This window comes from Dysidea avara, chromosome 2 (genome assembly GCF_963678975.1).
Source record: "Dysidea avara chromosome 2, odDysAvar1.4, whole genome shotgun sequence".
NCBI lineage: Eukaryota > Metazoa > Porifera > Demospongiae > Dictyoceratida > Dysideidae > Dysidea > Dysidea avara.
Window position 1 is genome coordinate 50,556,823 of NC_089273.1, and position 25,981 is coordinate 50,582,803.

At 39.3% G+C, this 25,981-nt stretch overlaps 1 long non-coding RNA gene across 1 annotated transcript; it reads right to left on the reverse strand.

Annotated features, from left to right (window-relative positions):
* Window positions 1-1,254: 1,254 nt before the first annotated feature.
* LOC136246252 (uncharacterized) lies at window positions 1,255-13,287 on the reverse strand. The gene is made up of 3 exons (XR_010696335.1): window positions 13,165-13,287; window positions 1,780-2,408; window positions 1,255-1,726 (listed from the first exon to the last, which is right to left on the reverse strand). It is a non-coding gene; the product is annotated as an uncharacterized lncRNA (long non-coding RNA).
* Between the last annotated feature and the right edge of the window lie 12,694 nt (window positions 13,288-25,981).

The window sequence follows — 25,981 nt, forward strand, 5'->3', positions numbered from 1 at the left end:
CAGGAAACCCCTTTGGATTTTACACAGTAGCTACTTGAAACATTAAGAAATTGAAACGTCAGGTTTTGCAGAATCTGGAATCTGTCATGGAACAGGACACATTTTAAACCTTTTCTTAGTAAAATAATAACTTCTCACTTGCTAGCAACACTTTCGTTTCATTTCCAATTAGCAAAGCCCCCAAAGGGATAAAACTCTAATATAAAAATAAAGTTATTATAATACAAGTTTAAAATCTGCAAGGGATAGGTTATTAATATTATTGATTTGGAGACTGTTTCATTCAGGTATCGTTCTGGGGAAGAAGGAGAATTTGTAAGAATCACAAGAGGTTTGAATGTGGTAAAGGATGATTTGATCTAGTTGATGTCAGTCTTGCGGGTGAGGGTAAATATTGTTCAGGTATTACACTGCTTGAAGGTTCTTAGTTTACTAATTTGTTAAGATGCCTTACTGTAGTTATACTGATAGTAAAGTGTCAGTAAACTTAAGTATATGGAACATAATTATTTTACTAAGTTTTAAACTCTCAGTAAAACATCAGTGAATGCGGGTTTACTGAAAATCTACTAAAATAACGAACAATTAACTGTTCCATCTACTGGGGATATACCACTGTAGTAAACTAAGATACTTCAAGCAGTGTTAATTGGAGATGATTGACAACTTTAAATAGTAGGATCAATCTAAGATATTTACGATGACTTTGGAGGGTTGGCCATTTCTTATAGCCGTTCTATATAAATTATGATTTTGGTGAAAAGATCGAGATAACCTATAGCTAATAAAGCAGCCAGGCAGCATAAACTACTCTAATATAACAGTCACTTATAGCTGTAGAGGAAACCCCTTTTCAAAATTCCTGCGTACGCCTCTGGCTACTGATTCAATATAAACAGTCATTTGTTATACCATATCCCTTTGGTTTGATTAACAACCCTTGGTGGGGAGCATTCATAAAAGACACTGTCAAAGGTTTTTATTTAAATCAACAAGTACTACATCAATGCTATGGCCCATGTTGTCCAATGTTCAAATGTTTTGAGCAAGTTAGTGAAACAAATTTTTTGGTAAGTGAAGCCATGTTGTTGAGTTGAGAAAACATTCTTATTATCTGACAAGAAGGTAATCATATGGTTGCAAATGATTGATTGATAATGGAATGATCACGGCTTACAAGTAAACATTTGTCAAGTCCTATTCCCACAATGTGAACTATAGCGTCAAATGAAATTATATATAGCACATAAAATAATAATGATTGTCTAAAATCAATATAATATATATTAATACAAACTATGATTTTGTGAGTCTACATCATGTTACTCTGTACATGTAAGTTACAATACAAAATATAGCTACAATTTATAGCTTTGTGAAGTGGTCTTTCACTATTAGGCTTGTGGATTTGTAATGTTTGGTAAGTCACAGAAGTATCCAAAATTACTAGACCGTATGAACATGTCAGCATTGGTATGGAGAGGGAAAAATGGAACCATAAAATTGTCAGGCTGATGTCCAGTGGTGGTAACTGTCATTGGTATATCATTAGGATACTCTGCATCAGGGTGTAGCTCCAGCCACTTATCAAACATGCAATCTACCACGGCATGATGAAGAATGAAAAGAAGATCATTTGGTGATGATTGTATTATCATCCATTTGCCCTCTCTTTTCTAGGTGGAAGATTTGCGGTAAGATCACTAGCCCCAGTAATGGTATGAACCTAAATAAGAAAACTTAAAAGTTTCCAAAAACAATGACAAGAATCATACTTACCGCACCATGCATTTGTTGTGTAAGTGCTATCCTTTTAGAGTCTGGTGTGTGGGCACATTCAGGGTCATAAGAAGGCAGACACATACACATTCTGTCTTTACTGCACCTTTTCGTTCTATAGTTAACATTGGCATCAACAAAACTACGATAGTTTTTTCGTGATACTATGTTATAAGGTAGAGCATCATATCTATTAAATTCCAAGGCACGGTTGACATGCTGATTTGTCGGCCAGTCAGGATTGTTGCTATTACATGGACTAGTTCCTGTGAATGGACAACGTTGAAGGGGACCAGTGTTGACATTTGGATCACAAATCTGAAAGAATTTTTGCCAGCATATTGTGTCACATCCATCATCAATGACATCTCCAAATACACGAGGAAAACCACTGACATTCCTTGTTGCCCCAAGTCTATTTTCTGTAAAGAGATCATCTGAGAGTATTCCAGTAGATCTCTGAATTTCAATACGCCAGTCCCAGTAAGGTAACCTGAAAGTTTAGTAGTGTATTTGTCCCATGCTCTTCAACATGTATTATATTTCCTTCTCAAACCACAAGTTAAGGTATCTGTGCCAAGTTGTAAATGCAGGACCAGCAAAACCATAATCCAAGTGATTTTCTAAATCTAAAATGGAATAATGTCATTGATGTACATACAATTGTCTGTATACTGTGATGAGATTTTGGAATATCATGCCAGGCCCAGTTGTAATGTTAAGTATTTATGACCTAGCTTTTTTTTAACCAAACAATGTTTAGAATTCTGAGTCAGTACCTTGAATAACTATAAATTCTATGAAATCTTCCTTGAGAAGAATGTAGTAACTTGTTTTTGTTAAATTCTAATTGCTCATGCATGACATTCATGATTTCCAAAATCTGGTCACATTTACCATTAACATCAATTTTAATGTTTTGTGCAGCGTATTATATTTCTAATATCACAATGTCTAGTTGTTCCAAATATTTTAGCCAATCAAATGTGTATATCAAATGTTTGCCACAAAACATAATATTATGCTGATTCCATTGGCTAGTTTGCTGTAGTATACTATCAAAACAACATGCCATAGGAGATTTTGCACAGTACAACTTTTAAAAAACTGTGGCTTGTACTAAATATTCCGGCACATAAGGCTAGCAAAAGCATCAAGCATTATGCCAGCAGAATAGGACAAGTTTTCAAAATGCGCATAATGTGTGATGTTAACAACTTTGTGGAAACAAGATTGAGATACTCTAATACAACAGTCAGGGAAGTCTGATAATACTCTAATAAAACAGTCAGTTCTCAAGTATGATCATAGCATAATTGTGATCCTATTTTGGAAAACCATCCTTTTCTCTACACATTGGTCAATTTTCTGTTTTATGTATAGCTCAACTGTGGCATTGGGTGTTTATCTACGAAGTTGTATCTTGTGTCAAAATTTAACTTGATATCTTGAAGCATTCCAAAGATATGGCCAATTTACTGTCTAGTACATTACAAACTAACTTTTTGAGAGTGAGCTTTGTGAGTGATTAAGTGTGACAAATCATTTTGTTGACAAATAATGTTCATTCCTACCATCTAAAATATGTGACCCATGCAATTTTGGAAAACCATCCTTTTTGGCACATTGGCCAATTTTCTCTTCTGTAGCTAATTTGAGGCACTGGGTGTTTATCTATCTTGTGTCAAAATTTCAGTTTGATATCTTGAAGGGTTCCAGAGATATGGTCAATTTACTGTCTAATACATTACCAAGTAACTTTTCATATTAATGCATTGAATTCTGTGAGTGAGTAAGTGTGACAAATTGTGACAAATCACTTTGTTTATAAATAATTCCATTTCTACTGTATAAAATATGTATAAAGAGACTTCCGTTACTTAAATCAAGTGTTCCTGGTCTAGATGTATCACTGTCTATATACTAAGTTTTAACCATTCTATCACCTGAACAAATCACCCCATTTGTAAGTTAATTGTTGTCCCACGCATTGTAAAATCACTACATGGTCTGATAAAATCATCCATATATATCTCCTAGCAGAAAGAAGCTTTGGGCACGAAACTTCACAGCAAGAAGGCTTAATAGTTGCTTTATCCAAATGTGCAAAAAAATTAACTTAAAAATAATTGCTGAAATTTTCAATTGAGTTTTCCTGCAAATTTTATATAAAGAGAGGTTTCTGATAGATAAATCAACTGTTCTTGGTCCTTTTCTTCAATGAAATAATCATTGTCTAACACTGAGTTTTAGCCATTCTATCACCTGAACAAATCACCAATTTGTAAGTTAATTGGTGTCCCACACATGTAAAGTTACTACATGGCTTCTTACAATCATCTCTATCTCCTAGCTAAAAGAAGCTGTGGGTGTGAAATTTTGTAGCAAGAAAGTTTAATAGTTGCTTTACCGAAATGTGCAAAAACAAATAATATTTTTAAAATGCTGAAAGTTTTAACTGAGTTTTTCTACAAAATTTTGCCATGTGTGGAAAAGGAAAAGGATGGTTTTCCAAAATATGGTCACAATTTTGATATACACTTGTCTGTCATGCGCCTGCCCTGGCTGTACTTGGCTGCACAACACACTATCGTGTGTCCCTTATCAACTAACATAATCAAACATCACTACTTCTGGACTCATTTTACTGCAACTTTAATTCTGAGGGGACATGTGGCTACAGCTTGATTTTTCCAATACAGCCAATCATCCCTTTAAATAACTGCAGTATGTCCCTTCTTAACCTTGATCATCATGTGTAAGGTTCATTGTATGCTAGAACATAAGAAACAATGGTATGGATAAAATTCAGTACGCTACAAATAGCTACCATGCATTGTCGTGCTGCCAAGAAAGAGAGAGAACCATCATTTAAATTTGATGAAATGAGTACAATAAATTAATCCTCGTTCTCTCAGTTAGATCACACTAAAGGAAAATCTGTGTGGGCACAGTAAGGAGTGTAAGTGTATGCATTATATTATCTAACATTGGAAAAAACCCAGGAAAAAAGTTATGTTAGGCTGTCAGTTGTCCACTCACAGCGGTTCCAGGCCATGAAACTGAATCTTTTGAGAACATGTCATACTTGTACGTACGAGCTACGCTGTCAAGGATCTATCTGATGGTAGATTTGATGGTAACAGAACGCTGTATGAAATCAGGGAAACACTAGATGTTCTGAATAGAGGGTAGATGGTAGTGACTTGTCACCCAGCACACTAATTTAATTTGTTTCTGGATATCTGCAATTGATCAAGTTCTGCAAGCTGTTGTAGATATTCAGTCTTGTTTGTATCCTAGATCTATGTAGCAGATTGAATGTTGTGTTCGAATCTAAAGGGCATGTTAGTTCAAGGAAAGCAACCTAGGGTGCATGTAGCTGAGTTATAGTGTTATACACAACAATATCTGGCCTGAAACGTGTGGTGACTAGGGCTGGTGGAATGGCAGCTTGAGGGGCTTCACTAGATTGCAAACCTTGATTATTAATTATACACTTACCTCTTACTCTGACTGCTCTATTAGAGTATCTCCATCTTGAAGACTGCCAGGACTGTACATCCATGCAGCCTGTTGAACAAGAATGGACGGGCTTTCACTCTTCTTCTATGCTTACAATATGCACAGCTAATGTATTTACCTTACAACTTGGTCACTCTGTGGCTCCTTAATAGTGCATCCACGTGATCTATAATCAAATAATTAAAATTTGGTGCAGGTACCGAAAAATTGATGCGGGCGGTGACGGGAAACAAGGAATTTAATTTAAAAAAATGTTTTTTAAGGAAGAAGAACTGACCCTAGTTGGCACTCCCATCCACCACACTCTACTCTACGCTAAGATGTTCTATAAAATAAGTTTAACCTACCCTATACGGCTATACCTAGCTACTAAAACAGAGCCTACAGAACACAGAATAGAAAAGAAAAAAGGAAATGGGGCTTAAACAGCCCCAATTAAGGCTCCCCTCCCCCAGTGCCAGGTCAACTGATGCTGGAACATGACCCTTAAAGGGATGACCATAGGAGGAGCAAGAATCCCTTTTGCACATGATGGCAGAGTGCAATAAGGAGAAGCCAAGCCAGCTCATCACCCTACAGTAGGGTGATTTCCACTTACATGATAGGAGGAAGGCCAGGCACTTGCAAGCCACAGTGGTGGAGCATGCCTCCAGAAGTTGCAAAAACAAGAGGACTAAAATTCCTGTGTTCCACCTCTTGCACTCTCTCCTCACACTGATGGCGCTTCGAAGTTTCATGCTGGCGATAGGGATTACAACAGTTAGAAGGGGCATAAGGGTTAAATATTCTAACATCAAAGAAAGTAGGTTCAAACTGAGAACCCCAGAAGCCAGAAGCCTTGATGTCCAAGCGAGCACCAACGTCTTGGTTAGCTGTATGTAGGGAGAAAGATTCACCACTCAAAGGTTGAATGGGGGGGTTCAGTAGATACATCATGACAAACCTCTGACATTATCTCTGCAGTCAAATCCTGGATGTTGTTGTGGCGAATGGTGGAGAAGGCTCCGGATCCATTTGGATAGCTGAGAACATGTTCAATGTTGTTGGATCTGCCACAGACACAGCTGGCAGGAAGAGTCTTAGGAGACCAACCGTAACGGAGAGCTAACTCATCGCAAATGTCACCTTTGTGGAGAGCAAATCCATGACATCCCAAAGGCAAAGTGGAAAGCCAAGAGGATGTACCCTTCTCACCAGCAAGTTTCAGGGACAGCTGGAGATTGTTGGACAAAGTTGAGAAAAACTCAGAAAATCTTTGAGAGAGATTCTGATGTTTGGTGGATAGAGCTTTTTGTTTAAGAGTACGCTGTTGTTGTAGGATGGAGGAATCAAAATAAGAAAACTGATTCAAGATGGCAGATGCTAGGGGGGATGTAACGGATGTGGAAAACTGATAGTTGTTTTGGGAAGATTTACAAGGGTCAAATATACCAAGGCCCCTTTGATGGATTGGCAAAGCAAATATTGCCCATTCAGAGTCATTAGGGGCATGGAGACAGAACTTCGGCAGCAAATGCAGATGAATAGCCTCCCCAAGGGGAACAAGTTGAGAGGACAAATCACACACAGTCCTAGTTAAAAAGGTCCAACGAGATGACAGGCCATGAATCATAGCGGAATATGCAGCATGTGGCTGACTGGAAGCAAAATTGGAAAGCTGAATAACATCATTCTGCCATTGAATTCTGCCATTGACATACCTTTTCCTGAAGAAAGATGGATTTAAATTCAGGGGAACCAAGAGGAGCTCCCAAGTAGGGACAACCTTCAGTTGTAATCTGCAGGGAAGTGTCAGCAAATATAGTGCAAGCAGTGTCATAGTGATCTTCTTTAACGACCAACCAAGACTTAGGAGCATTCATGTAATACCCATAACCAGGACCCAAGCCAGACAACTGTTTCCACCAGACCAGCAGGTCAGCAAGAGACCCAGCAGCAGCAGCATCATCTGCAAACCATACTTGGGTGGCCAAGCCATCCAACTTTTGCATAAGAGGAACAGTAGAGCGCATACATCGCCATAGCCAAGGGATCACCCTGAGTGGTCCCCTCTTCAGAGAGTAGATATTCACCATCAATAAATAAAGAGGATGCCTCCCCATACACATTGGTAAGAGTAACAGCAAGTGGAGGGCAGATATAATGTAAATTGTGTAAAGAAATATGCCGATTTAAGGAATTAAAAGCATTGGAGGTACCGGCCAAAAGCACAGCCTGGGTGGTAGAAGAATAGAAAAGGCTTTGCATAGCATGGAGTGCAGCCTCACAGCCAGCTTCTTGACCAGCACAAAGTTGAAGGTTGCCAGTGGCCTACAAAATGTGTCGTCACCATAAAAAGAATAGCTTTGGATATAATTTGACGACTTGACTCACCTATACCGATGGGACAAACGCCTGGATTCTTATCAAGGGAAATAAGGTGGCAAGCCAAGAGAGGTGAAAGGCCATGAGGATTTACGTAAGTGGATGCCATCTGTCTAGTAACAGAGGCAAGGGAATCACACAAATCAGCAGACGCAGACTGGAAGGAAGTGCACATACACCGCCAACCAGCAGCATCAATACAAGAGGGACCAGCAGCCCCATCAGTTTTAAGGCAGGAATTGCGAATCACTACTCCATCAAGACCCCTTCATGATAGGTCTCTGATGATGGAAGCTTAGGGTCAATCAGGGCATTGTAATTAATAGGAGACGAACTGGGATGTTCCTTCTTCAATTCATCTAAAACAGTACTGTCTCCCACTTTAGCACTAAGGAGAAGGAAATTTCCCCATGAGTTAGATGAAAGTAACTGAAGGGCAACCTTAACCTTTCCTTGAAACATTAATTAGCAAATATGTGAGCAGTATCAGTAGAAGAACAAGCCTTGGAGGGCCTTTGGATGGTATGCCCTTCTTGCAATAACTGTAACAAATCACCATCATGCCACAGTTGTAAACGACATTCCAAACATTGTTTGTTGTGATTTGAAGACCTACGGTGTGGTCTTTGAAGTAGTAAAGGTGGAAGTACCATAGCGGCCTTGAGAGCCACTGTTTCTAACGAGGTACATTGACTATAGGTTTTAAATAGAGTTAACAATTCTTTAACAAAACTATATCCAGCACTACAGGAGGGAACTGAAAATAAGTTCTGCTTCCAATGAACAACTTCTGAATATGTGATGTTTCGCTGAGAAATAAATTCAGAGCTGGACAGGCCAGATCTCCAAATAAAAGTAGTGTCCTGATCGGTAGTAGGAGTATGAAGCAGGGTTTCAGAAACACAAAGTGGACACAAATACCTCTCACCATTCTCCTCAAACTGCTGTCCCTGAGAACTTGAAAGACCTACACATTCACCATGTAGCCACTCGCCACATTCATCACACTTGATCATAAGGCCAATGAAACTTGATTACCAGTTTCTCGCTCAGATTTTTGAAAATTTGATGCAGGCAGGCAGTTATTATTCATCATTTTCCAAAAGCACAACACACATCCAAACATGAAGATTTCTGCCAAATAACGGTGAGATCTACATTGACTGCTCTTGCATTAAATAGCTAAAGTATGTTACTAATCTATAAACAAGTGGTTTTCCATTAGAGTATAGCTGATTGCTCTATTAGAGTAAAAGTGACTGCTCTATTAGAGTATATCGATCTGAAATACCAATAATGAAATTCCATGCGGGTGTATCAAAAGCATGCGGGCGATGACGCGAAACTGCTAATCAAGTTTCATTGGCCTAAATTGGCCTCGTTAACATAAAATAGATTATAACAATCACCATTTTACTGAAAACTACACCATGCTACTACGTATTGCCTAACCACATACTCACCACTAGCTACGTACTTAACTTAACCAATGTCAAAGCCAGGAAATTCGTCCTCAGCAGTAAGCGAATACTGGCGGAGTATCATTTTTGCATTGTACCTCCACAAAGTCACAGACAGTTGCTAGAGAAGTTGGCGCCTAGCAAACTTTCGAGGTAAGCCGTTTCTAACAGTTGTTCTGTCAGCTATGGATCCTAAAATTGATAGGGCATATGGTGACCAAACACCAAAGGTCTCACATACAAGAGGGATAAAATCTCCTCCATTATCATTCACAATGTCCTGGTATTGAGAGTGTCCTTAGCTATCTCACCAACAGCAGCGGCCACCCCAGCCTGAGAAGCAGAAAATATGACAGCAGACTGAGTGGTACTCCTGACGGAGAGATCAAAATAGGCAGGATGACCAAGATGAAAATCAGGATGGTATATGTCACCAGGACAAGACTGGTCAGATGAAATGCCTTACTCCCTAAGAACACCAGGGTGATCTTGAAGCAAGGCATGGTGTACAATAGACATTAAAACATTATGATACTGGATCCTCAAGGGACCATGAGAGCACCCCAGCAGATGATCACCAAACTGGTCAATCACAGATAGACAAGTACAGAGAGGTAAAGAAGGGAACAAAGGAATGCCAAGCCACAAACGTAAAGCTATAGTAAAATCGTGAGGAGGAAAAGCTAGACCCAAAGCAGGCTGTGGTAGTGCTTTAACCCAACTACTACTGGTGCCAGAAGAATGTGATAAAGCATGCAGACGTGCTTGATCACGAATAGTGGAACTGCTTACAAGCTGTTTAAAAAGTGAATCATCTAAAATGGCTTGAAGGTCAGTTTGAGAGGAGCTATGCAACACAGACACATCTTCAAAGAAAGCAAGGGAACAGTCCTCCCCGGGAAATGGCATAAAAACATTAAAAGATTCCACTAAACGTGATACTAGAATACGGGCAGAATTACAGGACCCCATGAAAGCAGGAGCAACAGAACACTCAGATTCATAGGCCCAAGCCTCCTAACCTAAATGGCAAAGTGGCTTGTGTCCAACTATTATCAGAAATGCCACAACACAAGATTCTACTAAGACATTACCGTAACCTACAGTAAGGTCAAAATGTGAGGGAAGGAGCCCAAAGAGGAAGATGGCACACAACGTAAAAGGTGAGTGACCTTGTAAACACTAAGACAGCTCCTAAGCAGATGCAACTCTACTTGAGAGTCCTCGAGGTCAACCAATTTATCCTGAATTGCAACTATTTTATCAAACTGAACAGACAAAAAGGCATCATAAAACTGTGGAGGTCCCCAAATAGAAGATCCAAACCATCATTCTTGGGGTTGATACGCTTGATGGTAGGATGAAAGTTAGGAAAAGAACTCTCACCAGAAGGCCAGTATAGATCACACTTGGATAGATTGATGTAAAGACCAAAACTGGGATCCGACTCAAATTGCAGGGCCGGAGCCCAGAGATTCTGAGTGGTCAGGCCATGGACTGCAATGGAGGTCATAGTCATGCACACTACATTTTATTGATTTGAAATTTAAATCAGATTATCTACTGTAATTTTGTGTTGTGTGTGCTAGCTACAGCATGCATTAACATGCTAAGTTAAGGAAGTCTGGGGGCATGCTCCCTGGGAAAAATTTTGAAAATACATGTTTTGGAATGGCATCTGGAAGCTATTTTACATACATGGTCTCTTTCTGCTTTTAACACCAAGAATATATCCAGGTAATTTTGAGCTACTGTATACCAATTAATTCAATTTAATATATACCTAGTAGCTAATTTTACTTTCATGATACAAAGTGAGTTTAGTTCTTGAGATACTGAAGCAATTTTGATTGTAATTGTTAATACATAACATGCATTATCAATTAGCCTATTGTGCAATTCTATGCAGATAGTTCACTGGAAAGTAATTTGAAGACAATTAAAATCGATATAATGGCTTAGATCAACCAGACTGAACCAGTGTAATAAGAGTATTGATGAATGCTCTATTAGACTATCACGATGACTGTTCTATTAGAGTATAATGTGTTGACTGCTCTATTAGAGTATCTTGATCTTTTTGCAAATTCAAGTGACTGAAAAGTGGTCCAGCCAATGCCGGACCGTGGGCTCCGGCCCTGCAATAATTGGCCTCTGTCTGGCATTCTACATAAGCACCAAAGTTTATTTGGATCTTCCTCCTGCCTTCCACTATCACTGCTAGAGTCAGGTGGCTTCTTCTTCCGCGATGAGCGTTCTGCGAGACGTCTTGACATTTAGTCATGCCAATAAAATGACGACGAATTGCAAAAGGCGGAAGCGGACAAAAGTGTGAGCAAAAAAGGAACACATACCCAACTATTAAGCGACATGGCATTAAGCAGCAATAATGATTTGTAAGTACAGAGCCCAATTGAGCACACAAAGACAGCCATGCTAGTACGGATGCGCATCTCTGGTGGAGTAATACACACCACCAGTGAGGTTTTGGTACCCTGGGTGGTAGGATTGTATCCTTCCACGTACCGCCAACTTAGTCTCGCGTGCCAGATGGTTTGTGTGGGGGCGGCAAATAAACTGTCTGGTCACTGTTGCACACTTTCCGTGAACTCACTGGAATGCAATTAGATTACATCACGGCATTGTTTTGCGCCAAGGATGATGCAATAATCGTTCCAATCACCTCTTTGAGCAGACTAAGACAATAATTGTACTGGTAATGTCCTGGTGACGTATTCGAAACATTGCTGAACGTCTTCCTCGACAATTCTGTCGTTTCACCATAGATATTAGAGAGAAGGGATAGGCAACCGAGCGCGCGCCGTGTATATCTACCATTGATTGTGGTTGAAGCACTCCTCGGTATTGATTAAATCCATGCGGACAGGATGGCAGTTTGTGGTATAGTCGTCTTACAGTTGATTTCAATCACCTTGTGGTATTTTAGTTGATATACAAGACTTTTAATGCTTCTGGCTTCTGTTGTTTAATCGTCTTGGGTGGTTTTCATCGCCATTTACGATTTTGATCATCAATGGGTACCTCCGTTTTTTGTCTACCTGTTATGAAGAACAGAAGTCTAGTTCCACTGGGGAAATAGTGCTGAAGTCTTCGCAATACTTTGAAGTTTTGCACAGTACCACTGAAAGATGTTTCTCGCATAACAGCGCTTGTGTTGAAGTTGATAAATCATGGAGTAGTATTTTAAAGTTTAGAGATGAGACTGCTAAAGGGCATTAATCAAGCGGAATAATAAAATGAAGTACACCATGCAAAACTATGTTACTTTAGGGTTACTGTGGCATTGTTTGCCAGTCGAAAGTGAACTTACCATGAACACAACAGGTACACAAAAAAATCGTGTCGACTGAGATTAAAATGATTGATGGCGGCAAAAACTCACGACAAGACTTACAATAGGAGTTTGCCTAGTACTTGTAAAACATAAAGAGATTGTCATGAAATACTCCACGCCCGTAGAAAGTAGTCCAGAGCAGGAGACACCATTTTGGCCTCATGAATTCACCAACGGCGGAGTGTTTCAGGGCGCGCGCTGGTTTCTAATCCCTGTACTCTAATATCTATGGTTTCACAAATCCGTAGCGAACTACGATCGTTCTTATACGAACGCTTTTAAGAGCCCTGTACTAGGGAAACAAACATCCTAAGCCCATGGCGTTGTTAAACTTTCGAAAAAGTGATCTGTAGCCGAGATTCAGTTCTTTATTACACTAAGAATTTGAATTATTAGTGGTTGTTTCGTCACAGAGTGCGCGAAGCGATCTGATTGGCTCTGCCAACATTCCGGCAGTGGTCCCGGAATGTGTGCAACAGTGACCAGACGGTTTATTTGCCGCCCCCACACAAACCGTCTGGCACGCGAGACTACCGCCAACTAACCATCTTACTAAAGTACATGTAGGATAGGGCTGTTGCACATAAATCGCCCTAGTCTCGCGTAACCAGACTCTATTTCTCTGGTTACGCGAGACTAAAATCGCCCTGCAATACTGTCACACGGTACGAACAAACGTACCGCATCCACCTCGCGTTTTCTTAACTTAGGTGGACTCATTTAGAGCAACAGCAGGACATCTCCAAGTCTTCTTGTAGCGGCCAGCTGCATACTTCTTGGATGTAAACACATGCCTAATCGAACACCACAATCGAACACTACATTAGTGGGCCGGCTGAACTATCATTAATAACGACGCGTGCGCAATTTTATACATTTCTGGTGTGGAAAATGAGAGCTCAATCCAACAAATGATAGCTGTTTGGGGATGTTAGTGTATGATGGCATACAAAGGGTAGCCAGCTGATTCTACCGCTTAAAAACTTTTATTTATTTTATTATTTTTAAGAAAGAATAAATAAACAAGCTTGGTACTAAGTAGCAATCAAACTACTGATGCCTTACTGAGGCAAATTGCAAGCTGGTGGAATGTGTAAACGTATAGATCACGTGATGCGTTTTATACGCATAGGGTTGGAATGAGTATATGCCCAGTGCTGCATTGTACTTATCATCTCTCGTATTAGCCGTGCTACCCAAAACGTAGTAGATAGAAAGTGTGATGGAATTGATAAGGCAGGCCAGATCACGTGATCTCGTTATTAATTTTGTTGAAACTGGCAAGTGAATAAATTATTGTTTACATGATAAAAAGAAGAAACACATGATTACATTACAGATTAACAGTAATTATTTATATATATATATTCAGCTTTTATGCTTTTTCCAGATGTGGCAGCCGTATTGTTCCTATCATGTTATCTGTCCAGAGATCATCTACGGAAAGAAACATCACTTTGATCAATTATGAACAAATGGCAAGCATGCACGCACGCACAAGTGTTGGTATTATGTGTGTGAGTACTGAGTAATGGCTAGTCTGGCGGCGCCCACCCCTTCGCATAAAGTAAGGGTCTGGTGAAATACAAATACCTAATCATTTCAAAAGGAATTCAATTAGACAGCACACGTAATGCTTGTTACGTCAGATAATTGCACTTCAATTCGAACAAAAGCATTGTGTTGCCAAGGCGATTTCTGTGTGAACGTCATTGGCATGCACTAATTGGCTAGCGCCGAATCTGGGCGCTAGAAATGATTTAGTATCTGTATTTCACCAGACCCTTACTTTTTGCGAAGGGGCGGGCGGCGCCAGACTAGGTAATGGCGTTAAAATTCAATGACGTGGAATGTTAATTCTATTAAATGCACATAAAACCAACTCCATAATCATACTAGAGTTACAAGACAAAAAACTAAATCCAAGCATACTACTACTGAACTGATTGAACCAGACTTTAATTAAAATTCCAAAAATACACAGCTAATTGAATTAACATCGTATCAGTTATCAATACATTCACACATACAGCCCAGCACAAATCCTATGTGCTTTGTGTTAACTATAAAAATTGAGATCTATACATGCACAAGGTGCCAAGACTGGTGTAATTGAAAATAAATTTATCACTAATTTAATTAACACCTTTACTACACAAAACAATACACACACACACACACACACACACACACACACTCAATACACATAACAATATTATAAGGAGTCAAGCCTGAAAGTGCATGCATCATTAACACTATCGCTAATTCAATTAACAACACCACCTCACACAATACACATGCACGCAATCACACACACACACACACACACACACACACACACATTTATCTACACTTATATTGCATAAAAAGATATTATTACGTGGTCAACCACATGACAACATTGTGGTATAAGCAAAAACATGCATTCATGTTGTGGAATTTAATTAAAATACCTAAACTTAATAGTGGGACCAGATGATGAACAAGGGATACAGTTTTTTTGGCGACCATTTTATTAGGATACTTTAAGGACAAGTATGCATGTCTGTAATATACACTACATTGTTGCTTATGAGATAAGGTAAGTGCGGGTAATTCCGGACAGCGGCTAATTCCGGACACTTAGATCGTTCTCAACAATGGTAGAATCCCTGGGCCTATAATTTAGTGTGCTAATGCAGTGTCCTATGGCCTATCTACAAACCAAAATTGAAGCGAATGCGTTATTCCATCTTGGAGTTTGACACGTATTTGTAGCGCAATCACGGGTAGTTTTGTTCAAAAACTTTGAAAATGTTTATCTAATCAGGCAGCCCAAGCTAATATCCTCTAAAGATTTATATGAAGGTCATACTCTCGGCTAATTACATACTAAAACTCATAATAATCCATGCAGCACAGTTGTCTGGCGCCGCCCGCCCCTTCGCAAAAAGTAAGGTTTACTTTATGCGAAGGGGCGGGCGGCGCCAGACTAGCAGCACAGGCGGAGTGGCAGTCGATTTTTCAGCAGCTGCTCGGTTGAAACACAAAGAAAATATTCGCGAATTAGCTACATAAACTTTAAAAATTAGTATTATTTATTATTACTGTTTACTGAGCAGTCAGCCCTGCTGGTGTGCTCAGGAATCACATAAACAAATACATTAGGTACAATAATATGATTGGAGTCTAGCTGTAAATAGACCAGTATCTGCAATTTCAATTGTATCAGTTGGTAGTATGTTCCACCAAAAATACGCACTGCTGCTTTCTCCCAAAGAGTATGAACTTTCTACTTTATTTATAAGCTTCAGATGAGTGGTACTTTAGTCTCCATACTTCAAAGAGGATTGGTATAACCTGTGGATGGCGCTACTTGCTTGTTATTCGAAGTGTCCGTAATTAGCCACATGTTGCATTTTTACACGATGTTAAATTTCGGCTCATAGCTCCTCAGCAGTTGATTGTATCGAAACAAAATTTGTACTGCAGATGCACCATGAGGTAGGCTTTAAAACGATTCCTAGAGTTTGTCTTAACTGGTTGTGAGTGCAGTGTTAGAGCGATTTTACTAAAGAGCGTCCGGAATTACCCTCATTTACCTTACCTTCGAAATACGCCGTATCCTGCGTCAGGCACAGTACAATAACACAAGAACGTACTTTCGTCACCACTACCGCTGTCCTTGACTACGTGGCCACCAGCAAGGAATTTAATAATGATCACCTTAAGACAATTTACTCGACTTGGCAATTTATTTTGACGTCAAATCGGATTGGCCGATAATAGACTCAGTCGAGTTGGTTACTCTACTAGCCTACTGCTAGTGATAACATGGAGCGGTCTGACGATAAAAGAAAACTAAGGGAGCCTACTGAGGTGAGTAGGATAGTTGTCTACATAGCTAATAATATCGCACTTATTCAAAAGTTTAGCTACATGTGGGTCTGTTTATGGATTGTGTGTTACGGCTGATCTGATATTGTGTAAACCTTCCAATTCTTCCTGGCCACACGATTTTAGTGGGACAAAGATAGCTAGCTAGCTATAGACCCAGAGCGATGGAATGTTTATAGTAGCTAATCACATTAATTTTCACGAAGTCGACGTCATTGCTCGGTTGAGTCGGTTAGTCGGCGACATACACAAACTTTTTTCCCGGGATAGATGGACCTTGCCACCACCCACAGCACTAGCTTGTATGTGCTGTACAACCAAGAGACAGAAGAATGGACACAGTAGTCCCTGTGCCCATCACAGTGGTCCATCATGATCTCTGGAGAGATTTCAGCAGATTGTAGCGAGATGGACCTACTAGCTACCACGGATGCACACTCAGTGTTGCAACAGATACATAAAATCCACATGGCGGGAACGTGTGAGGTTAAACCATAGATACTAGAATAGTACATAATGGATTGGAAACACAATACATTTACGGTTACCGGCTCGATATGGTCATGTGATGACATTTATGGGGCACAGCAGCATTTTCAATAGGCACAATACATTTTGGTCAAATTCGCCCAGAGTTTTCTCGAAAACAGGTATCTTGTTCAATTCGTTCATACTTTTTTAGCACTCTTGAAGGTATGAACTTTTCTTTAGTATAGCATGTATCGCTAGACTCGTTTTCACAAAGCCAGGAAAACCCCCACAGCCACTACCATCATGTAGCCATTCTTTCGCTTCGCTTATGGAAAGTAACTGCTGTACAGTGCTAAAAATAATTATTTTGCACTCATTACTATGTGGCAAAACTGTTCAGCACTTCTAAAACTTCGTATGTAGCACTAAAACCCCCACAGTAGTTTTTGAACACAAATTTTGCGTTCTTTCACACCTTCAGTTGTACGAAATGACTAACCTTCAGTCACAAACCAATAAATAGCTGAATCCTTTAGCAATGATTTAACGCTTTATAAAAGCTGTAATAGTAGTCTCAGTGTTAAGAACAACTGCAGTTTGTACACTTGGTAATGTTGCCATAAATCACGTGACCGTATCGAGCCCGTAACCGTAATAATGTATTGCGTTTCCAATCCATTATGTATTCTAGTATTTATGGTTAAACCCGTAAACTAGAGGCGGGATGTAGATGGGTAAACCTCGTCTTGTGCATTAGTGCATAAGTTTTATAGCGTAATCTCTCAATAATTATTGGCACATGAATTATCTAACCACTGTAAAGTGCTAATTATACAACCAAGTACTAAAGATAATGCGAAATGCGGTTAAAATTATGTCATTAATAATGAATGAGTAAATAATAAATAATGTTTGAGAAAACTACAAGGCCTAAGGCTTTGCACTCATCGGGAATAGAATCCATGTTGTATGAAGAGACAATTGTATAATGGGTGGGTGTTTTCGTGGAGGTGATAGAAACGTACGATGATTCTATTTAATGCCGATCAAAACAGTTAGCACGTGATGCCCACTATTAATATACCAGGCGGATTCTAGACAAGCGAACTTGTGTTTGAAAGTGGGCGGCAGCGACTATTTCGATTGGAAGACGAGTGGTTGCTACGCCTGCTTAATAAACAACATGATTGGAAGTTGCTACTGATCGCTGGAGGTTAGTTCGTGTTGGTTAAAACACTTTGATAGTCTTGTTTCTTTAGTCTTGCGTAACTACGTAGGCTACCTTCACTCATGTATGGGATGGGAGAAAGCCTCACCTGGCAGGCCATTGTGCGAAGAAGGTGTAGTTTCCAGCTGGTAAGTTTGTGTGATGATGCATAGCTCTCCACCCAAAGCCTTTTAGTGTCAGGAGTGCCCAGACTGATCACTGATATGGGCCCTGAGAAAACTACATATATATTCACTGCCAAATTGCATCCCACGTACTGAACACTGATGGAGAGAACATACACAAAATGTGCCCTTAGGCTGATAATTGCTGCGTGCATGGTTGTGCTTGCTATTAACTGCTATTATTATATGTAACACTGTCACACCTCAGATCAAAGGAATTTTTATGCTACAAATGTGATGTGGCACACTTAACAGTGCAACATCCAGATGTCACAGATGTTGCACTGCAAAGTGTGCTGACAACTCATTACTGCATTCCACAAACTGTTCAGCTTTAATGCTTCTTACTATTGAACACTGTAGTAAAATGTATATGAAACCTATAATTATGAGCAAAATGCACTTTACATTGTGGGCTTCAGTGATCTCCTGGGGCCTACAATTGAGCCTCCTGTGGATCTCAATTGAGACAAACCGAATCCCATAATCCAAACAGTCTCTTGGTGATAAGGTTTCATATACATTTTGAATACCTTACATAGTAAGTACTAGTGTTACAAGTATAAGAAAAAAATTTGGAATTTTAAATTAGATTAGGAACAGTGTATAATGCTGCAATAAAAAGTACTGAAACAAGCTGGATCGGAGTACTACATAATGTCCAAATACTGTAAAACAATAAGAAGTGAATATCCCTACTGTGCATTGTTATACTTGTTTGTGAAGTTTTTTTGCAAGCTCATGACCACTAAATATCTGCTGAGTTACTCACAGCACTATTATACTAGATTATGACTCATACAATAACAACTGATCAGTGGGCGTGGCTCTACATAAGCCTGCAGACAATAATGGATGTGGATTCTTGCGTACCTACAGACTAATGAATGGACGTGGCTACCATATATCTACAGACTGTAATTTACATAAGTGGGCATGGCTCACAAAAGAAGCAGAGTTACGCTATGACGTGTAGTATCACGTCCACTTTTAATTTAGCACGTGGGGTCAGACCCGAATATCTGTAAAGCAGGACCTGGATGACCCGACTCGGTTTAACATTGTTACTAAATAAACTATACTTCATTGACTTACACATTGCTATATAATTGCCATGAGCTGCTCTCTCTGATTGATATCAACAGCGAGTCACGTACGCGTGTGTTTTTGGTGCAACCGGCGACCATGTGTAATCGAATATTTTGATGCAATATACACTGGTATGAAAGCTGTACTGTAGTCTATTAACACTCAGTGGTAGAACCTTGACTGATGGCCATGGTAAAGAAGGATAAAAGGTAAGACAATAGTGCAAGCATTGTATGCTTATCAATATACCAAAGGTTTTTCATAAGCAAACTAAAAATTAGGGCTGTAGCCACTTTTCTGCTACGAAGGCGTCAGGCAGGCAGGCAGGCAGTAGGAAATTCTGTTGCATAATTTTTTTTTCTAAATTCTGTAGCAACTTGACGCAAACGTTTCGAGTCGATCTGAAGACACTTTTGGGCTTGGCTTTACCCAACCAATACTGTCATGTCATTGTGAGGAAAAATCATGGCAGGTTTTTGGGTTATATTATATCACAGATCACCCCCACACCTTCGATGTCCCTAATATACAGTACTATTGTACTGTATGATAGTAAGAGCTATATGAAACTTTGATAGATATAGTAACCATAATGATATATTCAATCACCACAAAGGATCCCAGACAAATACCAGACCACATTAAAGGCACCCTCAACCACATCAAAGGAATTTAACTTTTAAAAAGTGAATTTAGCAGCTTAAAACTACTTTAGAAGTAACTTGAAAGGCTTAAAACTACTTTAAAAAGTACCTTCAAAGGCTTAAAAAGCTACTTTGAAGTGTAACGTATTAGTTGCAACACTGTGGGTCGTGCATTACCTGATATGTACGCACTCGCCCTCAGGCATTGTGCGTACATATCAGGCAATGCACCCCCACAGCGTTACAACCATTACATGTTGCTACAGCCTGCTGTCATCAGCAATACTCCACATACTTGTGCACACATAAAATTCTGGTATTGCATTTCAGCCATATTTGTTCTCCGAATTTTTTTTTTGGTCTTGCAGCATATCCACGGCATCATGTGGTCATTTTAGTACAAATGACCAAGCTCATGTTAAATATATACATAACTCAGATATCAGTTGTAGATGACAGACAGTTGAAATACTCTACTTTTATCCCAATCTTACCGTGGTCTGCTCTTGGAAACTCCAGCCATGTCTTAATCCAGTGCTCTAACCCATCCTCATTTAAACATATCATGTAACACAAATTGTGTACTATTGCATAAATTTAATGTAATAAGTATTCGTTGGATGTTTAATCTTTACTGTTTGTACGTAGGTGTCAGATTCAATACCACGATTCTCACAATTTGTGACCTAATTTTAGAAAACCGTTGATATCCGCACAGTTTTCAAAATGCATTTTATTTTTTCTACAGGGACAGAGGAATGGACTAGCTAAGTTTCAGCTTTCTAAGTTAAGCAGCATTGGAAATACAGCACTAGACAGCCGGATGAGCAAATAAATTGATATGTACAGAAGCTATTGAGAAAAAAATCTACAGGCGCTTACATAAACCATCATAACTTACTGATAAAGTGACGTACGGAATTGAATCTTGGCTCATTATGTTCGCCATGCATTTGTGCATCCACCAAGGTATAGTTTTTCCCCAGTCGTGTTTCTGTGTTCGAGAAGGAAGGCAAATTCACTGAAAAACGATTGTTGGTAAATTCTTTCGTCATAACAATGTAAACAAACGTCTGTAACTTTGAAATCCCTTCATGTATGGAGATGAAACAAAGCTTTTTGTACTCCCTATGAACAGGCGAACACGATGCTGCCCAGGATTTATCCATTGGAGACTTAATTCACCTACCAGTGAGGCGATAAAACTTGCATAATTTTTTTCTGGAGCTTGTATTTTTTACCCATGATTTTTAAATGCATTTTATTACAAAAGTACTATTATGTGTATATCGACGGATTTCCCAAATTCGGTCACATTTAAAGTACAATCTCACATCCTCACATCTCCATGGTCAAATAATCACTGATTGTAATTGCATACTAATGCATCCCTTATGTTTATGTGCCAGTCAATTCCTCTAGAATTGTATTACTGTGCATCTTTTCTACTTGCACACACTGTGTTGCCCATGCACTGTTTGTACATGCCCTATTAGTAGGTTGTCCCATTGGTGATTGTACTTGGTTGCTCTGGGCCTAGTTATACAACCAAGTACGAAGAATAATATGAAATGCAGTTAAAATTACGTATGAATGAAATAATAATTAATTAATAAATAATTAATGTTTGGGAAAACAACAAGGCCTGTGAACTTGTACTAACTGGGGTTCGACTCGCCGGTGAACAAAGGCACAAATGTATAATAATTATGCCCGTTCGTGCTGACGACTTGAACTAATGTATAATTTTATATAACGCCCAGCACCACACCCATGATTCCAAAGGCCGGGAGAAGATTAGCGACCATGAGCACCATCCGTAGGTCTACTACTAACTTGTCTACTAATCGTTTGTGCCCGGATCTTCATTCAGACAAGTGCCAGGTGCCGCTGTAAGCCATCCCAAGTCACCATGCCAGCTGCCACTACATGCGTTCAGGTGGATTATTAACAGACGTAGGCTATGTTTTCATGTTGTAATACGTGTTTGCATTGTTAGTTTGTACTGTGTTTGTATTTATCTACCCAGTAACAATAAATAAAATATTATCTCCTGTTGCTGTGAAGTGCCAATCACTACTGTAGCTACCATTCAGTGTCTGCACGCCACTGATGATGTGCCATATCCACGAGTATTCCTTTGAAAGCACTACCACCTTTCACAGCCATCTGCTACACACTTTATTTCATCTTGCAGTGTATCCATGACACCATTTTTTGACATATCGGCCCATCTCATACTTAAAAATGTAACTCAGCGGATGAGTCAGATAACGGTTGCGTGTGACACATAGTGGAAATACTCGGCTTCTTTTGTCCCAGATATCACTGTGGTCTGCCCTTGGCAACTCCAGCCATGTCTTAATCCATCACCCTGATCCATCCTTATTTAAAACAACTGGTATCGCATGAGGAGGACAAAAAATTGTGTACAGATACATAAATTAATCTCCTAGACTTAATTAAGTATGATTTCTGAGGGCCTGCTATATATGTATATAATTATAGGAGTGCTTGTGGCTGTTGTTTTGATTATACCCAATAAAGCTTAAGCATCTGATAATTGCATTTATGTGCCAACACACACACACACACACACACACACACACACACACACACACACACACACACGCACACAAACACACACACACACTGTACTGGTCATGCACTACCTTATTGGTAGGTTGTCACGTTGGTGATTGTACTTGGTTGTATGTGCCCCAGGCCTAGTAATTATACAACCAAGTACTAAGAATAATAAGAAATGCGGTTAAAATTATGTCATAAATAAATAAATAAATAAATAATGAATTAATAATTAATGTTCTCAAAAACTACGAGGCCTAGAGACATGAACTAACCGGGGATAGATTTGCCTGTGAACGAAGGCACAAACGCATAATCGTTGCTCCTGTTCGTGTTGATGACTTAACCATACGTGTGATTCTATACAATGCCCAGTACCACACCCTTGCTTAATTACAGATTGCACGAAGGAGAAGATTAGCAAATGTCCGTGAAGTGACTGTAGGAGAGCCTGAGGCCACTTTACACTTAAACAACAAGATTACAAGTAAGTTTAAATGTTTGTAACTGTGTATTTTGTATGCAGGATATGCGCTCCAGTGAACAACCAGCTGATTTGATCATAAACAACCAGCTGATACACTCCTGAACAACACGGTAATGAGTAATGTAATACTTGTAGTTGTATTATGCATCTTCATCCTTCATCTGGCTTGCTAGCGGCTGGAATTATTTTCCACCTGGCTTAACTACTAGCTACTCTACTGTGAGTATGTAATAAACAAGAAGATGCATTGCTGCATATACGTGTAACTAGCTATAGCCGTCTCCTGTATGTTGTGCATGACTGTACACATAATATTATAGACTGATCACTGTGCCAACTAGTGGCAATGCCACACCGCGGTAATATACTGGCACATAACCAGTGGCCTCTAGTAACAATAGAGTCTGTTGTGCCATATTGGCTTGATTGGGATCATTCGCTAATTGTGCCATCACCATTTCCCTTGTTCTGCATAGCCTCACTTCACTGCTGAGTCATTTTCAGAGACACGTCACACCTACAATATAAACTTTCAATATAGCTAACTTAACTTGGTTTTCGTGTCAGTTGTGTTTTAGTATTGTGGTTTTCTGATGCCCCTTGACTGTGTACATATGCATATGTATCATTTCCTATGCATCTTTTCTACATGATCTGCATTCACTGTGTTGGCCATGCACTGTTTGTACATGCCCCATTAGTAGGTTGTCCCGTTGGTGATTGTACTTGGTTGTATTTGCCCCGGCCATAATAGTAATAATAATAATACACATCTTCCAGGTTGGAAGGGGGTCATTGCTCCAGAACTTTCTTTCCTTTATTATACATCGTACTACGTGTGTTCTGAGTTACATATGACAATAATAACCTTGTAACTTCCGGCAGGAGTGTTAAAACTTTATATACGTTTAAGCGCCTCTACTAAATAGTCTGGTTACAAGTGCATGCCTTAATCTGATTGGTAGTTATAGATGCGTACTGACAAATGGTTTTCAATTATCGGCACGCATACTGTATTATCGGCACTCCATTATTATTAGTGCTTCAATTATCGGCACTTCCGCAACTAACTGCCCATTTACTAACCTTGCAAGTCTAAAAAATTTCCCCCATATTTTGCCAACCACACCCATTAATTACTGAAAAAACCACAGCAATAAAATGCTTTACATTGGAGTTACATTTTTTAAAAATAATACCTCCGTGTATAACAAAACGAAAAGTTACAATAGCATACTGTCATGTGACATGGAGCCTATAATACAACAGTAATATCTAATATGGAATCTACAATACACAGCAATGAAATACGGTAAGGACAAATCAGTTCCCTTCCAGATTTGTCCATATCTAATTCAGAATATCAGTATTCGTGTACCTATATTTCACAAACACATTGCACTCAAAGAAATTTCTTCATAAATCTGAAAAACATACATAACACTGATTATCGGGATCAGTAGTGTCAACAGTTCACCATTTACGATGTCGTCTTGTACTGAACAGGTCAAAGGATGCAATAACTCAACACGGGAAACTAACCCTTCATAAATGATCACTGTCATCGTCTCCTTCAGTACATTGCCTCTTGTTGCTAATAGCACTAGCAACACTGTTAATTTATCTACTTTATTTAATTGTTTCTCCCTCAGCTACCCTTCTTCTTGCTGCTTTGACACTTTTGAGTCTCACACTTTGCTGATCTCAGTTTAGCAGTTTCCTTTCTTTCTTTCCTACTGTTCTCTTTTTCTGTGTTCTTTTCATGTCTTCTCTTCAAGTTACGTAGAAAGGTACATTTTTCACTTGTAAGTATTTGAGCACCAGTAGCATGTGCACAAGCTCAGGGCTGTTGCCAGGTAGGGACATATTGTATTTGCTGATGTACGAGTGTTAATTCACCAGTGTGGTCAGGGCTCTGAAGTAACAGATTTGAGTGTGAATGCGGTCTTCCCCTTCTCCGTCCTTTTCTAGATCTGTTCTAGACACACTTCCACTTTGTGGCATCTCAAGACAATACTCACTAGTGCCCCCCACATTGATACTAGTCTATATCAACCTAACAAAACAAACAGTAAACATTTCCTGCAGTTAATAGGACAGTTTTCAACTCGAATTAAGTTCACCACCTGTTTAAGAGACGCCGTAAATTATTGAAGCACTATACATAATCTTATGCCAATAATTGAAAATACTTGTGCCGATAATTGAGTGCTGCCGATATTCGGGAGATTATGCTATAGACTGGCTAGTTCAAGGGGTTTGACACCACCCAAAAGTCACGTGTAAGATTCCGAATCTCACCATATTAGTAGAGTCCGCAATCCTACTTTTACAAAACGATCCCCCTATTAGTTATTTTACTAACACCATATAATATACTTTAAAGCATACATACAGGAGATTTAAATCAATGTCACTCGAGTTCAACTCAAACTTTAGAGTGAGAGATGTTCCTCAGCATTGTATCAGTCTTAAGCAGCACCGTCTTCTGTAACTGGTGAACACTGACTTCTGTTAACTGGAGCAGTTCAAAATTTTTGACTGTCTTTTCGTGTAGAGCACCCAGATCATCAAAAACTAATGGTACTACCACAACATTGGAGTTCCACAATACCTGAAGCTCAATTGCCAAGCCTAAATACTTTTCAATTTTCTCCTTATGCTTATCAATCACATGGCGATCCATTACACAAGCATATCAATAATTTTGGCACATCTGGTCATCTTATCTACCAAATCTAAATCAGGTCACCTAGCAGCAATACCACGATCAGTATAAATGTTGGCCATGGATGGATTTACTATACCACTGATCCCTGTAGGTTGCGATCACAGTTGATCTTGACATGTTGGTAGAGAATCTATCATGAATTAAAGAGAATTCCTTTATTTTAGCTCTTGAAACTTACATACGTATTCACATACAAAGCCAGTGAATGCTTCTCCAGACATA